Consider the following 24,635-nt stretch of genomic DNA (forward strand, 5'->3'; position numbering starts at 1 on the left):
CGCATCGACATGGATGCATTCTTTCATTTTATTGTGAAATTTGCAAAACACACACCAAAAAGCGACAATATCAATTTTTAAAAATTCCTGGAGCTAGATTGACCTTTGACGTGGTCCAGTTGGTTTATTTTAACCACCAACTTGGAAAATCTGCAGCTGAGTTGGCCGACTTGTTTCGGGTATCCCGGAAAACTATTTACAATGTTTTAAATCGGGCTAAAATTGAAGGAAGGCTGGAAGAAAAGTCTGGAGGAGGTAGGAAGTTGAAGATAGACAAACGGGCAGAACGGCTTATCATGCGTAAGGTGCGTCATAGCGTCATGGAGGAAGAATGTGGCGTAGTCGTTCCGCCCGAAACCGTGCGCCAATTGATTCTACGGAACAAATACTCATCAAGAGTTGCGCGAAAGAAACCGTAGTGAACATTGAGAAGCGGGATTTTTTTTGTCTGAATATGATCAGCAAGCCGGAAAATTACTGGGATAACGTCATCTTTTGGGACGAAACTAAAATTGTGCTGTATTACAACGATGATCCTTCCAGAGTATGGCGCAAGCCGTTAACCGCATTGAACCAGCGCAACATTGTGTCTACCGTAAAATTAGGTAAATTATCGGTTATGGTTTGGGGGTGTATAAGCAGGAAGGGAGTCGGGGAGCTCGCATTCATAGAAAGCACTATAAATGCTGAGCAGTATCTCTCCATACTCCAATCAAATTTGAGGCAGAGTGCTACAAAATTTGGCTTAATGGACAAAGAAAAGCCAAAATTCAAATTCAGAGCTCAGCTCTAATTGGAGGCTTTAGAATGGAGCCTCACCACTTGTACCTACCTACCTTTAATGATCTAATTGCAATCAGCGAGTGAGTGAACATTTCGACTTACTTAAGTTAGCTTCCTTTGTCGTGTGACAGGATATTATTCCGATTCCTTTCCTTTATTTGTTCCTAAATTTATTATTTGTTTCTAAAGCATCGATTAAGATTTGACATAGCTTTGGCGTTATGTATTTCCCGATCTAGTGCAAATTGTTGATGCAATGCAAGCTCACTGTTTGGCATGAGTGGACAATCGCTCATAAGAAATCACTCGAAGCACTCAACTTCACACTGATGGATCTTCGGCGAAATAACAACATCTTTGGCAGTCGATTTCAGTGCAACCTTACCAGTAGTTCCAAGTGGAACGCGTGCAGATGAATTGAATGCTTGCCTGAAGGCATCACCTTTATGGAATAGCGTAAAAACATTATCGCTAACCACCAATATGAGAGTTCAACTTCAAAATGATCAAAGTATTGCACAATTTTCCAAACAGTTGTTAGCTATTGGAAATTTAAAAGTCCAAGTTGATGCGACATCTGGATTAATTACTCTTACCAACGATTTTTGCCGATTTTTACTCTCAATTAACTCTTATTGAAAATGTTTTCCCTTACATTAGTGAGAGTTTTCAGAATTATGCTTGGTTAAGTCAACGAGCAATTTTTATCTATCTTTGATCTATTTCTCTATCTCTTCTTCGTCTGTCGCCTTATATTTATGCTAAGCTACATTGTATGCGTTTTTATATATGTTGAAGTCAAGCATTCGATCGGTAGTTGCAGCTCCGACCAGAAAAGTGAAAACGAAATACACAGCATTTAATCAACCTAATTCAAGCGTTAGTTATTATTGCTTAAGGGTGGCAAATTCGTTGTCTTCCCCACAAGCATTTTGGTGACCCCAACGTGATTTTTTGGCTCGGAGCCTGCAACCCGGTCTTCGCTGTTTAATATTATTTAAACAAATCGTTTTGCTTCGCTGTCGCTTACTGACATTCGGTCATAAGCACACAAGCAAACTCACATACTTACCTTGTACATAAATAGCTGAGTGCATATAGCCGACCGCTGATTTTCGGTTACATCGCGCTGTTAAAACAAAGCTGTGTTGTGCCAAACATTATAAATAAATGTGGCTTGCGTTTAAGCTTCGTAAATAGCGCCTATTGAACATATATATAAATATGCATGTATAGAATAGGCGCGCATGTGCCAAAACACCGCTGTTGCGAGGCAGACAATTACAACATCAACATTGTCGAGGTTTCGTTGCATCTCGGTGACGCTGATTAACCTCTAATTTTGCGCGGTGAAAACTAAACGGGTTCATACATACCGCTGCGGTCAGACATTTTTCTTTTATTAATTCTTTTCGCGTGAGAAAATAAAAATGTCTAACACAGAAAACTCGGTTCAGTATCAAAATGAGCCGTCAAGTGACGTGGACTTCTACCGAGCCAAAGCCCAATCCCTTTTGCGGCAATTGAGCTCGATGAATTATTATGTAGACCCGGAGACTGTAGATCAGTTTGATGAAGCTGATTTACTGGCGCGGCTGGAGTGGATTAATTCCCTAAACCTGGCCTTTGATTCCGCACAGACTTCGCTGGAAAAATTTGACTTTTCGGAGATAGCAAGCGACCATCGGATTGAATTCTCCACGGCGTTCATGGATGTGAAGGCGAAGATAAATCGAGGTTTAGCGGTGCTTCGCAAATCGCAATTGCCGGCTGCAACCGCTGCAAATTCAACATCTATAGACATTATTAACCATCCGGATATTTCTTTCCGATCTAGGAAGCCGCGGTTGCCAATTTTGGAGATAGCTCGGTTTAATGGTTCCTATTCTGATTGGCCGGATTTTATTGCGACGTTCACCACAGTCATCGGAAATAATGAAGAACTTAGTGATATTGAAAAATTACAATATCTAAGGTCAAGTTTAGGCGGCGTGACTCTAGAGACCATACGTTCGCTTGAGCCCTCGAATGCCAATTATAGAAAGGTTTTGGATTTACTTACAAACCGATTCGATAATAAAGTTCTACATTTTCAGGCACACGTACAGGCAATATTTGGGTCAAAGGGTGTCGAGAAGGGATCAGCCAAGCGTCTTCGGGATTTAAGCGATTCCATGAATTCGCATCTGGGAGCAATCCGTACCCTGGCCACTACGCAACAAATCTTCGACGGATATACATAGTCGCACGAAAGCTCGATCAGAGGACGCGGGAAGAGGAGTTGTCCATTAACGATCTATTTAAGTGGGATTCTATGGAGTCGCTCTTGCAGAGGAGGTATAGGATGATGACGCGATGACGCGACGGATGATGACGCGATGCCAACACTCCAGAACACCAAACTTGGTTGGATCGTGTCTGGAGGGCTGCCGAGAGTGTCCTCCTACTCCCCAGTCTGTCTAGCTGCCGTCGTCAAGGATCCTACTAATCATTCTGATGATGACACACTTGCTGCCGTAGTAAAGCCAGCTGCCTTCTTGGCTACAAGAGCAATGCAGCAGCTCTCTTACGATAAGAGATAATATTCACATGCAGGATAACAAGCGTTGCTGACCACAGTGCGGAAAGGTTGGCCAATTGGAGGCTTTAAATTCGTACCAAGTCGTTCTGCCCCACGATGCCGACGATGTTGGAACAGTACCTCTTCCAATGGGGGGAGTATGTTCGGAGCAGACCGCTAGCGCCTAATCATGCGCGCATGGGTGTATGGCTGCATCTGCTGCACTCTTAGCTTTTCTCTTTTCGTTATCTATTTCTCTATCTCTTATTCTTCTGTCGCCTTATCTTTATGTAAGCGTTTTTATATATGTTGAACCTAAGCGTTCGATCGGTAGTTGCAGCTCCGACCAGAACAGTGAAAATGAAATACACAGCATTTAATCAACCTAATTCGAGCGTTAGTTATTATTGCTTAAGGGTGACAAATTCGTTGTCTTCCCCACAAACAGACTTATGCCGAATTTGATAGAGGCACCATTATTAACAGATAATACGCTGATGAAAATGTATGTATTCCTCGAATACCAATCATTCAGACTGATCTTCAGTTTGACTTCAAACGGTTGCAATTTCCAGTTCCCCTTGCGTTCGCAATGACAATTAACAAGTCGCAAGGCCAACTCCATGACAAAATAGTTGTTTTTCACAGTGTTCACGATTTGGAAAACCCTCCATTTTTTTTATGTTAACGTCAGACCAAAAAACAAGAATGTGGTTTACCACAGAGCACTTCAATGAAACGGATTTGCGGACACGTATAAGCTTCGATTCAGTAATTACTGTGGATTCACTTTCATTTACTTAGATAAGTTTAACTAAATATAACTTAATTTTTGTAATCGAAATGAATTCATTTCAGTTGTGAATTAAAATAAAATTTGTCCTTTTCAAATATAAAACAAAAAAATTTGTTCTTTTATCACCAAACAAAATGTGACATAAAATGAAGCCATTTGGTGGCGAAACGGAGTTTGCCGGGGTTGATAGTTGCTTTATAAATTTTCGTTTCTTTTGAAGATTAATAATATTAAAAGTAAAAAAAGGGTAAAAAAAATCGTCGAATTCGCATTACCAAAAAGTTTCGAACAAAATAACAAATATGGCTTTCATTTTCAAGGCTACAATATATGCAGTAATTGTTGAAAGATGCATGTGGGTAACATAAGGCCATAAACAATTCTGAGACTAATATGCCTTTAAAAAAATATTTATGTATTAAGATGAAATTAAAAAAAAAAACAAATATTTAAGACATGAATCTACTTAACAGTTTTTGTGTCCGTCATATTTAAAATGTTCGGCATTGCATATTAATACATATTGACGACTATTCAAGATTTATGAGAATAAACGATGTTTAACACTTCATAAATAATGAAAAATGTTCTAAATACTCACATGTTTAAAGACATCCAAATTTTTTGTTCCAAAGAAAAATTCCCATTAACCGAATTGCAAAAATGTAAATTATGGGAAACATTTTCAGATTTTCCATTTACTCCAAGCCATTCTAAAATGCTTAGAATAAATTTAGCCACATTGTTAACCTGAAAAAAAAGGTGATAAATATATATATATTTTCCATACCTAAATTAAACATTTTTTAATTAAAATAATATGCGTCCCATATATATTCTGTTAGGTACTTTTCAAATATTCTCTCAGATCCTTCTAGCTTAAATGGTTATGTCCAGTCTTTATCCACAGAGCTTCTAGACTATGAAAACCACAAAACTATAACACTGATGTTGCTAATTTGGTCTACAAACTACACTAATTACACTAATCGGGTAATATCTCTTTTCCTATGGAATCTGGATGTCGACGACCTGATGAAGATATTCGAGAAGAAACCCCTTAAATAATAACAGCTTATATTGACGACGTTAGTAAATTTATTAAGAAAGCCTATCTATCGACACTCACTTTTTTTATAGACTAACTAAAATGTTTGTTCTGCTTTAAATGCTGAAGCTATAAAAGAATAAAAAAAAAGAGAAAATAATTATGGAGACAGAAAAGGTAATGTCAGGTAGGCTAGGATTGCAGTCACTGACCCCCCTAGGGACCCGAGCTGGTGAGCTCAGAGTGACGCGCCCTGATTTGGTTAAACGCCTGGCAATGACACAGTAAATACTCTGGTGTCTCCTGCTTTCCCGGTTCCCTACAACTACTGCAGTGTTTGTTGTAGGATAGGCCCATCTTGGAGGCGTGCGTGCCTATTGGTCAGTGGCCAGTGATAGTTGCCGTTATCCTTTTAATGTCTTTTTTACTCTTGGAGATCAGCTCCCCAGTCCGTCTCCCGTTGTAATTAGGCCAGCATAGCTTCGATCTTCTCAGTTGTCGTCATTGACCATTCCTTGTTGGCTAATAGTCTAAAATGGTCATGAATTTCCGTATGGACTGAGTTCAGAGAGACTAGTGTATCTTTTCCTCTGACCCTTTCCTGGCCAGCTTGTCCGCTTTTTCGTTTCCTGCGATGTCGCTATGTCCGAACACCCAAGGTCTTCTGTTGTCCTCTCCTAGTCTGTTTAGTGCCTCTTTGCATTTGACTACTAGTGTAGATGTAGTCCTCGCTGTTGCTAGGGATTTGATGGCCGCTTGGCTGTCTGTGTAGATACATACTTTAGTATTTCGGAGGTTTCGATTTAGTGAGAGGTTGACTGCTTTCAGTATTGCGAAAACCTCCTCATGGAATACTGTCACTGGGAGGTGGCAGGACTCTTCTATCCAGCTTTCGGCGAAGATTCCGGCACCTACGCCGCAGCTCATCCTTGAGCCTTAGGTTTAGTGTGATACCTCATCTGGCTCGGATATCCTCCTTCTTCTCCATTCTTTCCTTGTTGCGTATATCGTGGTGTATGCATTACCGAATCGCAGTTCGGTTGTCATATACTCAGTGTTTTCTGTCCGATAGTTCATCTCGTCAAAAGATCTCGCCAAGGATCTTACAGAACGGTGTGGTAGTTCTTCCAGCTCTGGCATGCCTTCAGCCGGCCCGGAATTTTGCGCTGCTGTATTCCTGATGAAATGTTATATTAGAATAATGCTTAGAATGACATGATCGTAGTCCATCCGTTGCAGATGCGCATGCCGATCTGTGAATCCTTGTCAGTTTCTGGATGTTGTAGGCTTTAGTTAATGCTGGCCACCATACTTGTGTTCCATATATGAGTATGTGTCTTACAACCGCTGCGTGCAGCCTTATTATTATCTAGGGGTGAATGTCGCAGTTTTTTCGTTAATGTTTTATTTCCTATAGGGAATCCTTGTTTTTCTTGTAAAGAGCATAAGCTCCTTTTTACCTGGTTTGATGCCCAATCCACAGGCTCTTGAGTTTGGTGAGTGCCCTTTTTATCATATCGCTGATAACGTCGGGGAATGGCCTTAAAGTCAGTAAGACTACGTCGTCTGCACATGCTACCAATTTCACCTTTTTACTGTTGAGTTCTTTTAATATGTCATCCATGTTTATCAGCCAGAGCAGTGGAGACAGAACTCCCCCTTGAGGTATGCTTCTGTTCACAATTCTTGTGATGGGTTCCACTCAGGTCGGCTGTTATCCGGATGCTCGTTCGCAATGCGCCTATCCAGATCCTGATGCCTCTTTCGTTAAGTTATTGAATCCCCTTCTATGTCTAAGAAGGTGGCCAAAGTGTTATTCCTGAACAGCAATGCCTTTTCTATGTATCTTATCACTTCATGCAGCGCGGTCTCGGTGGATCAGCCTTTCATGTATGCATGCTTTTCTCTGTTTCACCTCTGTTTATGGTGAAGACAACGAATTTACCAGCCTTGAGAAATAATAAAAGGTAACGCACGAATAGGTCGATAATATGCCGTATTTATTTTCTTGTTTGTTCTCTCGTCTGAGCTGCAACTACCGATCGAACACTTGGCTTCAATATATAGGCGTTTACAATGTAGCTTAGCTTGACAGATAAGGCGACAAAAGAAGAAGAGAGAGAGAAATAGATAACAAAGAGAAAGCTAAGAGCGCAGCAGATGCAGCGATACACCTATGCGCGCATAATTAGGCGCGAGCGGTCTGCTCCAAACATCCTCTGATTTGGATGTCTAGTATCTTGGGACATCCTTGGCAGGGACTAGCTTCATGCTAATCACCTTCCATGCGTTACTAATCTTAGCAACGGACTCTGCTACTCGATGAGTCTTCGTCGCCCCTGAGCACCCTATGCCATGTAACCATTTCTGAAACAGGGTGTCGGACCAGATGGCTACGATAGTAATTTGTCTGTTACCATCTTAGACTGTCTGGTTTCGACGTCCAACCATTTCTCCATCAGCAGACGCCCAGTGCCATGGCAAGGCTCTCTCTAGCCACCTCACTGGATGTCGCTCTCGGGGCCCCCTTATTGTTATTCGCTCTCTTCGGAGCGCCCTCGCTGACTTCATGCGAGCGGTTTCACTTCGACTGTGTGTGAAAGAACGCTTCTAGTTGCTCCTTCTCGTACCTCTCGAACTCCTCGAACAATGCCTAGAATCGAGCTTTGTCCGCTTTAACTCTTTGGTCAACTTTTCCCTCTTTCTCACTCTTAGCTATTTTCGCCAGAATGAATCGGGCTTTGCTGGCCTACGCCTTGCTTTGTTGGTGGGTGGACGACTTTAGCTGGTCGTCTATTCGTCTCACCTTGACGTGGCTCGTCTTGGTGGAATTAGTTGTTTTTTGTACCGTTTAGGGAGTACTTGCCTTAGCACTGCCAGCCGAACGCGACGGAGTTAGAGTCTCGTCATCCGAGCGCAGCAACTCATCATCGTCGATTTTCGGTTTACCTGGGTTTATGCCCATACATTTAGTTTGGTGAGTGCCCTTGTCATCAGTTCGCTGATGACGTAGGGGAATGGTCTTGAAGTCAGTAAGACTACGTCGACTGCGTATGCTACCAATTTCACACTTTCACTGTTGAGTGCTCTTAATATGTCATCCATGTTTATCAGCCAGAGCTGTGGAGGCAGGACTCCCCCCGTGAGGTGTGCCTCTCTCCAAAAATCTTGGGTGATGGATACCACTCAGGTCGTCTGTTATCCGTATGCTCGTCCGCATTGCACCGATCTAGATTCTGATTCGTTACATTATTGAAGGCTCCTTCAATGTCTAAAAAGGTGGCCAAAGTGTTATTCCTGAACAGCAATGCCTTCTGAATGTATCGTACCACTCTTGCTGTGCGGTCTGGGTGGATCTGCCTTTCCTGTATGCATTTTTTTTCTGTTTGACCTCTGATGTGGATATCTAGTATCAGCTCCAGGGTTTTCATGAGAAATGAGGTCAGACTAATCGGCCTGTAATTCGTGACATGGATGTGTCCTCTTCTTCCTGGTTTGGGTGTGAAACTACTGTTGCTTCCTTCCACGGATGTGATATTTGTGCTATTTTTATACATGTTTGGATGATTGCTTGTAGCCATCCACCCATGCATGTTTTTGGTTGGTAGCATTTCTGGTATAATTCAGACCACACTTAGACTTTGTACCTGTCGAAGGATCCGATCGCTCAATGGATCTTTTCAATATGACTATCTCTATGACTCGTATGCTTTTTGCCTTTCCGTTATTCCAGATTTTTCTATCTGGTTTCCTGAGAATTCTGTACTGCAAGGTTTCTACTGACTCTTCTGCTAACGTTGTTTCTGTGCCGTCAGGCCTGTTTATAAGTGTAGGACTAGCTCGACCTTTTGCTAGTATATTGCTCAGCCAAGAGCGTTTCTTAACTCGCTTTTTTGTATTCTTTCTGTTTCTGCTTGTACGGTCGCCAATCCTTGGCTTCGTAGATTTTATTAAAAAAGACTTCCTAACCTTTTTCCTGAGTACGCTTAGTTCTTTGTTTCACCATTTTGGGTATGTTTTTGAGTACGTGAGTCTGCATGACTCCTTATACGCTTTGTTGAGAATGTTACTGATGTCCCCGACATCCTTGTCGATTCCTTCTGGGGTAGGCCGAAACTTGGTCCTTCTCTCCCCTGTGTCGGCATCGAGATTTTAAGGAATATATGCCTATGGTCTGAAAAAGTGTGTTGTTTCGAGATTCTTCATTTTCCTACCTCATAATTGTTGTGTTCCATTTGGTGGGCTCTGTCTGCGACCTCTTCCCAGCCTTGAAATTTTTCCTTACTTGGAAAAATGAAGGTGGGCGTGTCGCCCTTGTTGCAAAAAGTGACATATAATACTATCGTAAAGAGACACTCCCAATTCTTTTGTTTCCTCACTTCTCCATAGCGTGAACCTAGTGTTGTCTTCGCACCCGAAGATAAACGTCGTCTTGTTCTCTCCAGCCCACTGCATCGCCCGATTTAAGGCTTCAGGGGTGCCGGTTCGTTGTGTGTCATGTAGCCGGAGGCCATGAAACCTGGCCTCTTCTAGATCTAAGTTGCTAAGGGTGGGATATTGAAGTGCGTTAAGGTTGTTTTTGATATTTATATCCACCCTTGGCCTGCCTGTCGAGCTGGTGTATATAACTGTGTATTCTTTTAGAGCCATTCCAGAGATTTGCCCGTCCCTAGACCATGGCTCTTGTATTAGACCGATATCGATCTCATTCTCTCGAAGAAGGACTGTAAGATTTGACCAAGCGCGCGAGCTTTCTCTGCGAGGTTTATCTGCAAGACAAGACAAGTCAAGACAAGACAAGTCGGCATTATTGCGGGGTGGGGTTGGGGGTGTCGTCATCGATGGCCAAGTCGTCCAACAGCTTGTTGGTTTCGTCGACTTCGTCTTCGCGGACATCGACCGTCTCGACTAGGAAAGGCCTTTTCTTGGTCTTTCTGATACTATACCGAACTTTGTGGTCTTAATTGTCGAGTTGTTTTACGCATTGCTGGTTGATGTGGAAAAAGAACGGCTGGCTCGTCTTCATTATCCGCTCCGCCTTGAGGATAGAGATGTCCTCCGTATGGACCCCTGGATTATGTTATGTACCCGCAGAGTCTTAACCACCGTTTCGTGGTTGGATTGCCCCTTTGGCCCTGGGTCTCTCTAGGATTTCCTTGGCAGCGCCTAGCTTAATGCTAATCTTAGCAACGCGGTCTGCTACTCGATGACTCGCCTTCACACCTGATCACCCGGTGCCCTCTTACCATTTCTGAATAGTCAATGGAGAGTGTCGGACCAGATGGCTCCGATAGTAATTTGTCTGTAACCATCTTCGACTTATCCGGGTCACGGAAGTGTATGGGAGTCAGAGGATTCTTTAGGTGTAGGAGTCACGGGACTCGCATTAGCCGGGGAGGACCTTTTCCGAAGGGATGGTGGTGTCCGTTAAATTGATTTTCACCCGCAACTCGAGTTGATGCACCATGTAGCCAAGGAATATACAAAACCAAAGGCTATGATGTTCTTGCCTTAGCCTGATGCACACTTACCCTCCCAATGGGACAGAAAACGTAGGGACGTGAGTTGGAGGTTTCACTCTTCACGGCTAATAGCTGTCTAAGTTTGAGGACATAAATCTGAATTAATCTAGTAATTAAAATGATGACCACATTAGTTCATTCAAATTTTAATACATAACAATGTATGCAAGGTATTCCGAACTTTCTATACCATTATAGATTAGAAATAGGTAATTAATAATTAATATAGTATAAATTATATTATATTTGTTTTTAAAATCTTCTATATTCTCAATTTTACAATTACCGTTTTACATTTACGGTTTTGCATTTTTTTTTCTACATTTAACGATCGATTTATATAGTAGAATAGGCAAAGATCCTCCAGCTGAACCCTCCACGAGGGCGCCGGCTGGCAATGGGCACTGTATAACAATGGTAATGCAGTGGCGCATGCTCTGTCCGCGGTAATGCAGTATCTAGCTAAGGCTTCGATTCAATTCCTCTTTCCGCTTAAATGCGGGAGAATATGAATCCATGGTTGGAGGTGCCTGGCGGCAGGCATAAAACGCAAGTGGGGGTGAAAAGAGAAGCAACCGGGGCTGGGATATCAGCCCAAACGTCGGTGGAAGGCGAGACTGCTACCACCGGCGGGGACGGAGGGGAGCAATCCTCTCTGCCTGTCGTCAGCGGTCACACCACTGATTTGACGGGAGCAGGTCACGTCAGTTTTAACGCTACTGCCAGGATAACGACGCAAAGAAGGCTAAGCCTTCAAAAGAGGAGGAAGAAAGCCTTCTTCGCTCGCTAGAAGCAGGCACCAGCTATCGCGCAGGGACCGGCCGGAGCGTTGAAACGAGGGAAAAAAGGCTAAGGCGCAGTATAAAGCTGCTCTTCACATCCAGAGCCGGCTCAGGACAAAAGCTGCCCTTTCCGAAGAGAAGAAGGTAAAGCTCAACTGGGCCGAGCAAAGGATCGAAGATACAAACATGGCATCAACGGCCGGTTTCGCCAACAAGGTGGAGGAGGTGCTTACCACCAAACGGCAACGCTCTGCCTAGAATTTATAAAAGACACTCCGGCGAGCAAGCGGCAACACGTGCCCAAGGAAGCAGGCCCCCCTTCACGAGTGGAGGAAGACCCTGTAGCCCCCATGCCCACATTCGATGGTGCCGGGTGGCTTAATGGGGTCAAAAAAAGTAGCTGACGCAAGCGGTTGGCCAGATGGAACCGTTGTACGACGGGGCCAAACTAGAGGTGGTGGACAGGGTGGACTAATCGCATGCAGCCCAAAAGCGAAGGTACTCTTCCCCATTGCTATCCAAGGGGACCGAGCGCTAAAGCTGAAGCAGCGTCAAAATTCCGACATTCCAGCCGCACACTGGAAAATACTGCACAGCGCAAGGCCGTTCTCCAAAGAGGGGGGCCAATGCGTAGTGCTCCAGATTAACAAGGAGGCAGAGGACATCCTGTATCCCAGATAAGGGAAGATGGTGGGAGCATAGGTAGCGTATACCTGCGCCTCAAAAAGCGCCATCCCGGTGATAAGGATGACCACACCCTGAAGGCAGGCGAGGTGGAAAAAGACCTAGGTCTGGAAACCATTGTCGACGCTGCCAAGGAACTGACGCTGGATGAGTCCGAAGAGGAGGAAGACGGTGACCTGACGATAGCAGTCAACCCGTCGAGTGGAGTTGAGCCGGGTACCCATGTCCCTAAGGGTACTGCAGCTCAATCTCACTAAGAGCACGGTCGCGTCGGTAAAAATCCTAATTGCCATGGAGCAAGGAAACCCCGATGTAGCTCTAGTCCAAGAGCCCTGAATTGCCTCTTGCAATGCCGTCGCCGGACTAAAATCCTCAAATTATAACGCATTCTACTCACCATCGGTAAGAAGGAACAGAACCGCCGTACTTGTACGGAAGGTTCTTTTAGCTAACCTTATGTCTCATTACAGCTCGGACGACCTAACTGTGGTGTTGCTAAAAAGCATGAAGAAGCCCCTACTGGTAGTTTCCCGATAGCCTCAGAGCATTCTTCAAACTTGCCAAGCAGGCGAAGGATAATATAATAAACGAGGAATACAAAATCCTGCTAAGGAACTAAGGAAGGAAATATGCAGGGCACAAAGAAGCTCTTGGAGAAACTTCTGTTCCCACATAGAGACGGCCTCAGAAACGGCTAGACTACGGAAGTTGCTCTTAAAGCAATACAAAGTCAGCTCAAACATGCACATGTACTAGCACCAGGTTCTAGCAACCAGAGAAGAGCATCTCCAAAATGAACTCATATCCTCTAGAACAATTCACAATCAGTGGAGACGGCGCTGCATTCGCTAGTAGCCACCATTGAGAGAGCACTGCACAACAAGGAATATGCGCTCAGAGTCTTTGTAGACATAGCCGGGCAATAATGTAAGCACAAACGAAATAATGGAGCGCCTAGGAGCGACCAGCACACACCCAGCCATCAATTTTTGGATTGGTAATTTATTGAGTTGCCGACGGGTACAATCGGATTAGGGCACTGATTCTATGGTAAAAGGAGCGCACAGAGCACGCCGCAAGGTTTGAGTCCTATCGCCCCTCCTATGGAATCTAGTGGTCGACGACCTAATCAGAAGGTTCGAAAGGAAGGCCCCAAAGATAACAGCTTATGCTGACGACATAAGCATAATTATCACGGGAGTATGTCCATCGACCCTTAGCACGATCTTGGAATCAACACTCAGGGAGATATGTGAGTGGACGGACAAGGTAGATCTCAGTATCAATGCGGATAAGACGGACCACATTCTCTTCACTAAGAGATACAAGGTACCGCCATGGATCCCCCAAAAAAATAAATACAACCAGGCTGACCCCGAAAACACAAGTCAAATACCTGGCGAGGTACTAAACAGCAAGCTGGCATGGAAACCCAATGTACTAGAGAGGGTGAAAAATTCCACCATTGCGCTATATGCATCCAAGAAGACGCTCAGCAGCACATGGGGCCTCTCACCCGCCCTAATGCCCTGGGTCTTCATATAGGTGGTGCGTCCGACATTGCTATACAGAGTCTTAGTGTGGTGGCAAGCCACGGAAAAGAGGACCAACAAAAAGCTTATGGAGCTTATGCATATCTGGGGCGCTGAGGTCAACCCCACAAAAGCTTTGGAGACTATAATTGGAATTGATTCCCCTGGACATCCACGCGTAACTGACCGTGGGAAAGGCTGCCCTCGTAGCGCTAGAAAATATGTCGACGCAGGGATACGGGCACAGCTCAATTGGTCGAACCGTGAGCAGTATATCGTCTACATGACGCCTAGAACTTGTCTTGATGTGAAAACATCAACATTCATGGGACCTGAATACTGGAAAACGGTTCAGGACCATGCTCGATACCTGAACATATACACTGACGGCTCCAAGATGGAAGAAGGAGTTGGAGCGGGCATATACTATTTCATAAAGGTTATGCCTTTAGGCAAGCATTCAAATAATCTGCACGCATTCCACGGGGAATTATTGAGGAGGTTGCACTGAAATCGCCTGCCAACAATATCATCAAGCCGCCAAAGATGTTATTATTTCGCCAAAGACCCTTCATTGTGAAGTAAAGTGTCATTGTGCACTCATCTCAAGCAATAAGCTTGCATTGCATATACAATTTTCCCATTTCTATGGATCGGGAAATATTGGAAGTAAGAGTATTAAATGTGTTTAAATTGAGTGACAATTGAAGTGCAGAATTTTCAGTACGACCGCCGTCTTGAAGAGTTGCCGCAATTCCACATTATGCTAACGCCTAAGCTATTTCACGTCTTGATCGAATAGTGGCCAAAATCAATGGAATGACAAATGTTTTCCCTCTTCCTCCAGGTGCGTCCAGGAAGAATAGACAACCTATATTATTGAACACCGCCTAAATTAATGTTACGAATACTGTTTTTGCTGTTCATTCAGTAACGAAGCATTATTTCGAACGAATTCCTGCACTGTATCAACATTGGATTGCAAATCTCCATTTAGTTCTTGGTTGAATGTATCGTGCATCGATCGATTTGGCACAATCATTCCCACTTCAATCAATTTAAATTTCCCGCTTTTCTGTTTAATTTTTCCTGAATATTTCTTGCTTTAAACCTCACGGAGCCCAAGGCCTTTCCAACGAATTCAAAACCGTGGAAATCGGTTCGTGCGTTCTGGAGTTATAGCGTCAGGAAGGAAAACCCGACATATTTTTATATAGTAGATCATCGTCCAAACAAAAATGATTCCGAAGAATTAAAAAAAAAGCGTTATCTCTAAATAGATAGATAATTTTTGAGAAACATCAAAAGATATAATTTTTTTTTTTATAAGTTTTTGAACGTTTCAATGGCAGCTATATAATATAGTTTTCCGATTTTTATAAAATTAAAACCGAAATTTTAAAATAACACAAAATTTCATTACATCTAATTAATTTATAATATATTGAAAACGGAGAAAGTTATATTTTATTTTAAAAGTTGTCCAATCGTTCCGAATTAAGTACGAGTAAGAATATAAAGAAGACTAACTGCAAAGTTTCGTTCAGATACCTTTAAAACTGAGTTTACATATTGTTAGCGCCAAAAGAGCGGGTAGGTCTGAGAGGTCTCATCTTGGTCTCTATCCTTCTAGCAGGTGTTTTGAAAAATTCCCGTTCCCGGTGACTCAATTGTATTAAAGCTAAATTAGTCTTGGGGCAGCACTCGTGAACAATAAAAGTGAAAAGTTCTGTGAGGCCGACTGCGACGCCTCTTTTTCTTAAACTTCGCTTGTTTTGGTGGGACTTCTACTGTTTCGCATCTTCAATAAGCGACTACTGACGTCTTCACCCTCCAAGACCTGCCTTATTTCGATTATTATTGCGGAGAAATGGAGATTTTCTTGCGAGAAGAAAGGTGTTAAGGTATGTTTTACGATAGCTTTGGTCGTCTAGCGCCCTTGGCCTTGTAACTTTCTTAAGAAGGGACGGAGTTTGTAAAAAATTCTATCTAATGGCAGTATACTACACTATAGTAATACTTTAAAGTCTAAGATTGAATTTGTGTGCGTAAGGTAAGGGAGTTACCACTCTCAATGCTTTCTAAGTAATGACCGCTCGTGCTCTAGCTTTCTTTGTTGCTACCGCTCGTTCTTTTCTTATCTCGTTCTCCGTCCTTCCAGTCGGCGAGTTACCCATCCGCGGTCCCGATGCACTGACAAAATTAGAGTTACATTAGTCCAAAGCCAGCAGTTGTAAACAATAAATGTTAAAATAACTGCTAAGCGAACTACGACGCTTTTTCATATTTTTCATTTTCGCTTCATTCGCTGGGACTCCCACTGCCCCGCAGCTTTAACGCGCGGTCATTGACGTATTCCCATCTAATGCCCTAGCGGATTCTTAGATAAATATGAGTTATATAGCCCAAGGTTCAATTACAGTCTAATCCCGATAATTCGTACCCCGCTAAATTGAAAATCGCGATAATTCGTAAAAAATTCTTTCCCCTTGAAAAAAACTCGTTAATTCGTAAAAATTCCATACATTTTGGTCCCCTCGTTAATTCGTATTATTTGGCTCAACGCAATGAATATTGAACCTCTTATAATTTTCGTAACCTCTTATAAATCGTAACGCGATGCGAATTTTTTTGTAATTAACGCATACAGCAATGCCGCTTTATGTCGCTATGCATTATGAATTTTGTGTTTCTCTCGCTGCTTTCTTTTAGTTTGCTGATTTTTTTTCGGAGAGTAATATCGTTCTGTGAAAATGTCACAAAAATGTACGCAAAAGACGTTATCAATCGCGCAAAAACAAAGCATTATTTCGGCGATTGATAATGGAACAAAGAAAATTGAGGTGGCAAAACAATTCGATGTCGCTCCATCAATAATAACATCAATTCTACAGAAAAAAAAGTTTATAATGCAAGCCAATTTTGGAAGAAGCTTTGCCCAACAATTCTGAAAGTGACCAAGCAATCAAAAATTACCAATTATTTTAAAGCTTGAATTTTCGTTTTTTATAATTTAATGTTTCTGCTTAATTGTTTAATTTTTTGTTACTATAATGTTATGTTATTGTTTTGTACATACTTATAATGTTTGTTTAATTTTAATTTAATTTAATTTTAATTAAAAACCCCGTTTATTCGACTCTTTCATTTTTGAGCCCCGTTAAATAGAAATCTCGATAAATCGAATTCCCGTCTAATTCGTAAAAAAAGTGATCCCCTTGCCATTTCGAATTATCGGGACTCGACTGTAATTTAAAATACAAAAAAAAAAAAAAATAATTATAATAATAAACAAGAAAGGAAGCTAACTTCGGCACGCCGAAATTTATTTACCCTTGCAGATAGAACTTCAATTACTATGAATTAATAAAATATAGATTATATATATTAAAAATAATTAAGTAATGCCTGCCTTCATTTTATTTACCTATACAGTCGAGTCCCGATTATTTGGTTGTCAAACACACTATTTGGCTATGTTTAAGTTGAGGAATTAATGCTCTGGTTTGTAAATTCTATAAAATTTCTTCTCCTTTCTGATGTCTGCCAAATCTAACGTCGCTTTAACTACAAAATATTTCGCATCGCATTACGATTTATAAGAGGTTTCGAAACAAAATTACGATTTATAAGAGGTTCAATATTCTTTGCGTTGCGCCAAATACTACGAATTAACGAGGGGACCAAAATGTATGGAATTTTTACGAATTATCAAGTTTTTTTCAAGGGGACAGAATTTTTTACGAATTATCGCGATTTTCGATTTAGCGGGGTACGAATTATCGGGATTCGACTGTACTTATTATATTTACAGTTTTACATTCACAGGTTTGCATTTTCCTCTATATCTATCGATCGTTTGTACGGGAGATATATGATATAGTCATCCGATTTTTATAAAATTTAAAATAAAACTCTAGAAATAAGGGGCTATGTCTCAAATTTGATGAAAATCTGTTGAGAACTGAAAAAGTTATAATTTTTAATTGTATTAATTTCTTGATCGTTGCTATGGCAGCTTTATGATATAGTAGTCCTTTTTATATATCAATCTTAATTAAAGTCTGTTGAAAACTGAAAAAGCTAACATTTTTTTGTACAAATTTTGCCAGAGTTCCTATGGCAGCTATATGAAATAGTCGTCCGATCCGGCCCCTTCCGAAATATATACGAGCGAGAGTACATAGAAGCCTAACTACAAAGTTTTATTCAGATAGCTTAAAAACTTAGAGACTAGTTTGCGTAGAAACGAACAGACGGACATGGCTAGATCGATTTGGCTGTTGATGCTGATAAAAAATATATAAAGAAAAAGCAAGAATGATCCGTTTCTAGGCAAAGTAGTCTCTCAGTTTTGTAGCTATCTGAATGAAACTTTGCAGTTAGTCTTCTATATACTCTTAATCGTCACTCAAATTTTATAAAAATGGAACTACTGTATCATATAGCTGCCATAGGAACGATCGAGAAATTAATATAATTGAAAATTATAACTTTTTCAGTTTTCAACAGATTTTCATCAAACTTGACATTTATATTGTTTATATTCTGTTTGTTTATTTTCTGTACAATTTTATAAAAATTAGACTCTTATATAACATCGCTGACATACGCACGATCTTTAGATATAGAGGAAAATGCAAAAATGTGAATGTAAATCTGTAAATATAATATAAATAGGTGAATGAAACGAGTTACTTAATTGTTTTTTAACATAAATATATATTATTTATATTGTATTAATTTCTAGGGATCCAAGTTTTATTTGCAAAGGTATATAAGCTTCGGCGTGCCGAAGTTAGTTTCTTTTCTTTTTTTTGAACTTATAAACATTTTCTTGATCGCATGATAAGACAGCTCCGTGGAGTTTAATTGGATGTGTTACCCATAAGTCCAAAGGAATACTATTGTTCCGTTTTCCAATGCGACAAAGGCTCCTAACTTAAAAAAATGATTGAAAATGCTCGTTCTGTCTTTGTGTCGTAAAACTTTGTAACTTTATGAGAGCTTTCGATCTATGGTATACACTTCCTTCTCGTAAAACACATCAGCTTGTATGTATATATGAGTATCTTGAATGAAGAACTGAATTCCAAATTGTACAAAATACTGGCTGTTGCCAATTATTGGACCAGATTTCGTTATGCGTGCAGTTGTGTTAGTCACGAACCCGCGCTTTTGACAATGCAAAGTCGGTGATAAATTCCAGCCATTTGAAAGCCTTCCTCGAATTTTCTAATTATTAAAAAAGTAACTTATGAGATTTTATCTTAATTAAATGAAATTTAAGATGAAAAAAAAATGATGTGTAAATACTATACTCTACAAGCATCCATTGTTTTACTTAAAAACAATAACAAGAATAATTACTGAAAGAGGTTAGGCTGTGAATATTTTCTTTGTGTAAATACTTTTGACCACCTCTGTTTATATGTAAGATATTTTGGTTATAAGTTATTTATTTAATAATCATTTATTTCACCTAAGCCTGTAAGGGCAAAGCTTATTATAAAGACGATATTTTTAATTTATCAATACACATCTATGGCTCTGTTTTTTTTTCTTTTAACAATTTGGGCCAACAAATTCCCGAATGTGATTTTTTCAGTCTGTGGCTTCTATGGTCCATAGTGATGTGTCTTGCCAAGGGGTTTGGGTGTTTTTGTACCCTTGCTTGGTGTTTTTTCGCTGCAGTCATCATCATTATCGACTGGTCTCGGTGAATTTCATCATTGCGGATGTACTATTTCCCGGATAGGGCACCCATTGCCGCATTAGTCGCCTCTTACAACAATCAACGGCAGGCTGTGGCAGTATTCTGACCCGCTGGCCACACGGTGAAGATGTTGGACTAAAAGCCCCTCCTCCTGCGGAGCGCATCAGCCAATTGCGTCAGCCGTTGGTTTCTCTTCCGATCCTCCAAGATTCCGTCAAACTTCCAGTTTTCACCAACGCTCTGGACAACAAGTCTATCGAGGTCTCGCAAATCTACATATAAGGGGAGAGCACAAAATATGCAATATATGAATCCAACCCCGTATGGATCACCACATGCGCATACAGTGGTGTCGCTGAGGACTCCCCCGTGCAGAAATGCATTCAGCGACCCATGCCCTGGGAGCAGGAAAGACGCCATCATCGGTAACCCAAAATTTGGGTCTCGATAGAGAAGTTTAACATCTGGGACACACCGGTGCATTACCCATCCCGGTTCACTGTGGTCTTTCCATCTGTTCTGCCAACTCAGCAGCGTGCCTTCCAGGTCCTCATTGAAGAGCCATTTGTTATCCTCCACCGGGTATCTACGCTTCAGCTTGTATGTGACTTCTAACTGCTTAGCAGCCATTTCAAGCGGGGCAGCTCCAGCAAGAACCTGCCGCAGTGGGCACTGTTCGGCATACCGAAAGGCATCCAAGCAGGCACTAAACAGCACAAAAGGTGTCATGAGTACGGCATATATGGTCTGCCTGCTTCGAGGACTGAAACCCTAGTCGACCCGATGCAAATGCGCCAATGCTCTAACGACTTCGGTAATATGCGAAGCGAAGTAATTTCATTCCTTTACTGATCGTCATACCCTGGTACCGACAGCTACGCACGTATTGCAAGTAAATGTTGAGGTGTTGCATATGTGCACATTGAAATCCTGCATTCAAAATTTGTAGTGGCAACAAATTTCTTAGGGATGACTCAGAGGTTAAATCAAAGCCATATTTAGTTTTTCTAAGTCTTCATCTTTGCTGGTGATTTCATAGAATTGGGGGTGCAGCAGTCTCTTGACCTTCAACATCGGATGGCAGACTCTGACAAACGCCTTCTGAATATCAAGAAAGGCCGCCTACATGTAACTCCTTCATTGTAAGCCGTTCAGGATGTATTGGCCCACTCGGTGCAGCTGTTCCTGTTTCCTGAAGCAAAATTGGGATCGCCGCTTTGACTCTCCTGGCATCTATTATTCGATCCAGCAGGCTTCTCTCCAGAATCTTTCCAAATGAGGGTAGAAGCCTGACTGGGCGATAGCTCTCTACGTCGTTATAGGGCTTCCCGCTTTTATGGAGCATGATGATGTTTGCATTCTTCCATTGGACAGGGATGTCTCCTAGGCACACTGCTGCATTCAGAACATCAGGAACAGGGATAGGACTGCTCGATCCGGTAGGAGCTTTGCCATACGATTAGATATCCCATGCGTGTCAGGCCTCTTCCGGTTCCTCAGTCTTTTTCTTTTTTGCTTCACTTCCGCAAACCTGATTGGGGGGATTGGTAGGGATATGTGGTGTGGAGTATTAATGGCCAACCTTTTCAACTCTGTCAACCGAAGAGGTTTCGAAGGGACAGAACCTTTTCTCCAGACTGTCTGCGAAGGCTCCGAAGTTCAAAGTGCCTCCGAGTTATCAGCCTTCTAAACAGGAAACTTGGAAACTTTCTCCAGCTCCTTGTTCAGAGAGCTTTGCCGCTTCAGTTTAACAAGCTTCCTGATCCTGTTTTCAAGCCTGCGGAGAATCTTACTCAAATTCTGGCTTTGCGTTCTCACGTACTTCCTCCTATAGGTATGTTTCGGGCTGATAAGCGATAGGATCTCTAGGGGCACATTAGGGTCCTGGCTTCCCAAGGATGGATGTCGCGAGAGGCTTCTGCTGCGTCCTTGATCCTTCCTTCAAGGATTTTTGCAGCGTCTTCGACAGGGCTTGAATCTGTTGAAGGCACAGGGAGTCCTCGATAGATCTCTTAAGCCTGCAAATGTCAGATTAATGGGACAAAGGGACCTTTCTTGATGGCACAAGGTTCCCTGTAAGCTGAAGCTGAGCGATCGGGGGACGATGATTCGAACTGAGATCGTAGGTTGGCCATCCGTTTGGGAGCCCACCAGTGCCTCTGTTAGAGCTGCACCTCTCCTGTCGGCTCTAAAGTTACCCCAAATTCATTGCTTTGCGTTGAAATTACCCCCAAGGAAAAAGCGATCGTCGCACAGATGAATTAGGGACTTAGACTTCGCGCAGAACCAAGAGGCTCTTGGTGGAAGGTACGCAGCCGCAACGTTAACCTCTCCACTTGCCGTGGATATCGTTTCCTTGTCACCTGCGCCATGTCTATTTATAATGGTCGATTATGGTAGTGTATCAGCCTGCTCTTAACCATTATCGCAGCTCCTCCTCCAACAGTATTACCAGGATATGAAACTCTGCCGGGATTGCTGTAGCAATCCGTAGTCCTCAGATTCTGTCCAGTTATCTCCAAATCTACCACAGACAGGCTGTTTCAGGTAATTCTTGGTGTGTTTGAAATCCTCCTTCAGGTATGCGTACACGCAAAACAGTAAATGATCAGAAGCCTTGTAATAGCTCTGTGCGTGTCCAAGTCCTTCGCGATGACCCTCAGATTACCAGACATAGAGGAGCGGAACTCGAAGGCGTCTGCTGGGATCGTTGTTGGCAAGGTGGCTTTCATCTCTGCCACTCTATTAACGTTATTAACCTTAAAGGGCCTTGGTTTGGGGCGCGTTACGGTTACCAGTTTTGGTGCAGAAGCCTCTTCCACTTTTTCCAGGTTCAGGTTTAAGAATAAAGGGATGATGATTTCTCTTTCTTCTGCTTGGCTTGCGGAATTGGATCTCGCCGCATGTAAGTTGATCTGGTAGACACAGTTTGCCAACTCAACTTCGGGTTTAGAAAAGATCTCCCAGGAGTGTCTCCCCTTTGTGACGAGCAGGTAGTGGTCAAGGGGAAGTCCCGATTCAGAAACCAATAGTACAAGTTAACAACCTAGTTTCTAAAATCGTTGACAAAAAAGATGCAAGCTCAGTAAATATGGCGCAACCGGTGAAGAAACCAGCAGTTCAACATACTACCAACTCAGGAAACTTCCGGATTAGTGTTCCCACGATCGTTACCCAAAAGGTGCAAGCTCAGCGCACGTGGCTTACCATATCTAGGGCATCTGCCAATGTGGAAATCAATGCATTGACCAATGGTAATTGGAAGCGGCCAATAGTTACAAATCGTCATAACCGGTTAATAAGAACAAAGATCGTCAGCGGAAAAACAAAGAACATCAGCGGAAGTAATGACGGCGGCATAAACGGTGACAACGATGGAGCAACAAGCAGCAAAGATTGTTAAGCTTAAACAAATTCAGTTCTTAATCCAACTCAAAACTATTTTGTAATGAAAAAGTAACCAATAATCTTTAACTGGCGCCCGAACAGGGACCTGGTTCTAATCTTCGAAAGGTGCCAAGTTCCGCGTCTCGTGTCGATCAGTAAAAAATCCCGATGTTTCGGTAAAATAACTCCGCCTAATACGTGTTGAGTGAAATCCAAACAACGCGAACCGGAGGAGTGAAAAATGTCGCTACCCCTAGTTTAAAGGACTTGTACCTGGAGGAAAAACCAGGCCAGAAATTATCGCCGAGATCCCTTTAGTACCCGTTCGGAGGGAACGTGAGAAAAGGTATAGAGGAGGCCTTCCAGTAGACCCACACTCGAGAGGAATCGCCGCAGAGTGGGACAAAAAGGAATCCGCCAAGTCTATCGTCACGAGAAAACGCCGAGGAATTTTATTACTGTAAGAATAGTTTTAAGTACACTTGGAAAAAATAATAACATCGAAAAGAAATTAACAAAATTCAAAATTAAGAATTCTCAACAAAAGTAAGGAAACGAAATTCTAACTATTTACTAATTATTTAAGATCCAACTTTTGATTGTGAAGGAAAACAAAATCAAAATTTTGTATCAATTGTTCATATATCAAAATGCCTGAACAAGACTTAGTTGACAGATTTCAAACCTTACCGGACATACTTCAAGCTCACGACTAAACGCACGAATTATGACAGAGAGTGAGATTGAGGAAAACATAAAAATAGTTCTAGGGGAAAAACCTCGGTAACTTGGTAAAGGATATATTAAATCCGAATAAGGACATCTCTAAATATGAAGATCAGGAAATTAAGGAAGAATTTGCACACAATTCAAGTGAGTTAGATAAATTACCAGATTTTTTCCGATCGCTTAGAGATTATTCAGGAAACAAAACTGAATATTCATCATGGAAAAAAGGTGTCACCAGGCTATTAAGCTTCAATAAAAACAAAATGGTTCCACCTAAATATTACGGAACCTTCTTAGCAATTAGCAATAAAACAATTAGGCTCAGAGCTCGGAAGAAATTGAAAATCAAAAAGTTATCGCTTTTTTCCCAAAAAATAAAAATACAATTAATACCAGAAGAAATAACTATAATACACGCAATTCATGGGCAAAATCAAACACAGTAAATTCATTTGTATTTACAACCACAGAAACCACAATAATAAAAGATATCTTCAGAAAAGAAAATAACTTATTTTTGAACATAGAAGAATTACTAGAGTTTGCTAAGGTCAAATTAGCCACAAATGGTAACGACCTCCTCTACATTATTAGCTTACCAACCATAAAAACAGACAACTGCAGAACACTTCAAATTAAAGCAATAAAGAAAGCCCAAATTATAAATGATATAAAACACGAAAATTTGTTAGAATGTAAGAAACAACTATTTGCAATAACAGAACCATGCGAATCCCATAATGATAAGACTATTTGTAACTCAGAAAAATTGTTAGATTTAAGTAACGATACTTGTGTAACTGCACTACTAAATTTAAGGAAACCCTGATAGTAATAATAAGCATGGCCACAGCACTCCTACGAAAACGTAAACAGACGGAAAGAACAACCGCCCCTCTTCCGGAAATGCAAGAAAAGCCTACACAATCCGGACCGGTACTCTTTTACGTTGCGACCGAGGACAGTCGCGTTTAAGGAGGGAAGAGTTAACAACCTAGTTTCTAAAATCGTTGACAAAGAAGATGCAAGCTCAACCGGGTGAAGAAACCAGAAGTTCAACTTACTTCCAACTCAGGAAACTTCCGGATTAGTGTTC

General features: G+C 41.7%; 2 pseudogenes; both read left to right on the top strand.

Annotated features, from left to right (window-relative positions):
- LOC147644617 (uncharacterized) overlaps positions 1 to 24,635 on the top strand; it is a 323,333-nt pseudogene that overhangs the window by 198,501 nt on the left and 100,197 nt on the right.
- On the top strand, positions 11,206 to 13,720 carry LOC147644623 (uncharacterized; annotated as a pseudogene).

This window comes from Drosophila serrata, unplaced genomic scaffold, assembly GCF_035046125.1.
Source record: "Drosophila serrata isolate PLE 108 unplaced genomic scaffold, ASM3504612v1 contig_128, whole genome shotgun sequence".
Taxonomy (NCBI): Eukaryota; Metazoa; Arthropoda; class Insecta; order Diptera; family Drosophilidae; genus Drosophila; species Drosophila serrata.